Source organism: Paramisgurnus dabryanus, chromosome 1 (assembly GCF_030506205.2).
Source record: "Paramisgurnus dabryanus chromosome 1, PD_genome_1.1, whole genome shotgun sequence".
Classification (NCBI taxonomy): domain Eukaryota; kingdom Metazoa; phylum Chordata; class Actinopteri; order Cypriniformes; family Cobitidae; genus Paramisgurnus; species Paramisgurnus dabryanus.
Genome location: NC_133337.1, coordinates 47,110,117 through 47,113,416, shown reverse-complemented (window position 1 = coordinate 47,113,416; position 3,300 = coordinate 47,110,117).

The following is a 3,300-nucleotide window of genomic DNA, read 5'->3' as shown; positions in this document are numbered from 1 at the left end:
GTTTAGTAAATATACTTATTTAGCAATAGTTAACCTGTACGGAACAAAGCATTCACATAACTTATCTGGGTAATTTACTAATGCCGCAATAGCTAGTCTGTCTGGAGTATATATTAAAACACAACACTGTGTGACACTTGCTTTACATGCGAACGGTCCCTACGCTAATAGAATTTTGTTTCTATCTCCCTGTCTATATATATATATATATATATATATATATATATATATATATATATATATATATATATATATATATATATATATATATATATATATATATATAACTTTTAGGAAGTTTTATATATATATATATATATATATATATATATATATATATATCTACTAAGGGTTTTTTCCTCCTAGGACTTTTTTCCCTCCTAGCTAACAAACTTGGGAGGTCTCCTAGGGTTTTTTCCACCCTGGGGAATCAGTCGACATTGGCTTAACTTAGCACCCTCTTCTATATGTTACATTACGAAACAATTACCAATTGTGAAAAGCGCTATATAAATAAAATTAAATTTAATTGAATAACGTGTTTAAAGCTGTACAAAATGTTTAAAAGTATCTTCTTATTTTTGTGAAATTTTGGTGGTTTAAATGGCTTTCATACCTTTCATTGTGGTGTCTATTAATAACAAAGCATAGATTTAATTGAGAAAGCATATTTATTGCACATGGACCATAAAAGAGTCACAATCAATTCAATTTCTAATAAAAAATATATTATTATATTTCATATCTCATAATCTAAAATGACAGATGCCCAGTTAACATTACAATTAGATCAAATAAAAAGTTGTGTTGGAGCCAAAATGTAATTTTTTATTGCACCAGAGGGTGCTATAGTTTAAATGAAGACACCTGTTAATATAAAGTCAGTGATGTGCACGGGTGGCAGGAACTATGGTTCTTACCATAGCCATGGCATAGCCGTATCCATTATATTATCCTGCCGTTTAAATCTGCAAATCATGCAAATCTTATATGAAAAGAACAGCATCATTCAAAAGATATTGGAGTGTGGACTAGGCAGGGGGTCGCACCGGTGGGGGATGTGGATGTTTTAACACCCACACTTTTCCTGGTAAGAGGGTACAACACCCACACTTTTTTTTTTTTTTTTTTTTTTTTTTTAACCATTTATTTTAGTAACACCCACACTTTTTATGCAGTTTTGCAAGAACGCCTACCATTGTGCATCAATTAAAAAAAGTTACACATAGGTTCATAGGGGACAAAAATGTCCATGTCCAAAAAGTGTCATAAAAATATAATAGATTTATATTTTTTCCACATTCACTGATGCCATTTTTAACCCTTAAAATGCTGGTTTGTTTACATAATGCCACTGCTGTTTTTTTATGAAAAAAGAAACATTTTAATTATTTTCAATTTACTAAATGCTAAGCAGATTTTTTTCTTTGATTATTACAGCCTTGGATATGTCAATGATTAACAACAACATTAATTTTTATGCATTCATATTTTTTATGCAGTATCAGATTTTTAAAAAAAAAATTACCTCTAAGGTCCATAAAGGACAAAAATGTCCATGTCAAAAAAGTGTCATAAAAATATTATAGATTAATATTTTTTTTTCCACTTTCACTGATGCCATTTTTTTTAACCAGCATCAGCTCTAATCACAATGACCAAACATTCATTAATTTTCAGAATTGTAACCCTTCAAATGCTGGTTTGTTTACACAATGCCACTGTTGTTTTTTTATGAAAAAAAAACGACACCTCCTTTGCAGCGGTTGTAGTCTTGTGATTTCCAGTACAATATATATTTTTTAATTCAAACACGCACGCACGCACGCACGCACGCACGCACGCACACACACACACATAAAATTTTCAGTACACACATACAAACCACACTCTGACATCCATACCAACACACCCACACAATTATATCTTCATAATATATCTAATTGGCTCTATAATATGCATAAGCCGAAAACAGCAGAAAACATCAATAAAGCGATAATTGCTTTATATGCCAAACCTAAAAAAAATGGCACCATCTGGTAAAAAATAGTAAACATTTTCATTTTTAAGCCTTGCCAACAGAATGAAAGCCTGTTAACAAAGATTGCATCATTTTATAGTTGAATAGCACCGGGATTAAAAATTGCAGTTTTAATGGGTTTCAATGGGGACATTTTTGTCCAAAAAGGTCCTGAGAGGAAGTTTGTGTACCTAGTAGAAAATAGATTTTTTTTTAAAGGAAATGAAGGTGAAATATTAAAATTCCAATAAAAATACACACCTGTGGCAAATTTTATGCAGTTAGCATTAACGCAGGCAAAGTTATCAAAAAAACAAAACTGAAAAAGCCCAAAATGTCCTCAAGGATGCACAAGGGTTAAAGTCGCTCCTCCGTTTCTCTGACCGCTCTGTGTCTGCTACGCTGCGCTGCCTCCTCTCCCCCTCCCCTCTCAAACATGACGCCGCCTTTTAGTGTTACCGGCTGATGATTGGCTGTTCTGCCTCAAGTCCCGCCTCTCTTGGTGGGTTAGATTGATCGGTCAGCTAGCGCTGAGGAGGCGGGAACTTATGTTTATTTACGTCTCCCTTTTTCAGGTAGGCTACTTTGAATGAGTGTTTAAAAAAACGTTATTAAACACTTTAATCAACTCTATACTTTTGAGGTTTTTGAATAAGCTTGATATGTGTTTGGGACTAATGCTAATTGGGTTATTGTTCAGTAGCTGGCTAAATTGACGAGGATGAGGGACAAATTGCAATTGTTAAGCAGTGTATTTATGGGTTTATTCCTAGTGCAATCGATTTGATATTTTTGAGCATTGTTTGTTAATTAGCTGAATACTTTGTTAATACTACCTGTTTTGTATGATTGTACTTGTTGAGAAGAGAAAATGAGAAATGATGACATAGTTCTTCAACAGGTATGCAAACAATGAAAGAAAAGTGTAGCCTATATTATTTTAATGTAAAAACGGTAAATTGTTACATTATTTAGCCCACCAGAGAAAAGCTTTTCAGGGCACAAGTAGCAAAATTTAGCAGTCACAGTCCTGTCAGACCCATGTCACTATCAAGCTTACCACTATCAATAAGATACAGAAAAGAAAGAGGCAGGAGAAGATTGACACCTTTTTCAAGAGAAATCCTGTAAGTGAAGTTGAAAGCTGGACGTTGATAAATGTTGACATTAAACAACAGTAGCCTATTACCATTATATATTTTTGCATTAATTTAATATATTACTTTTCAAGTTTCACTAAGGTTTGCTAGTACCACAGCCTTATTCCTTTATCACTTGTT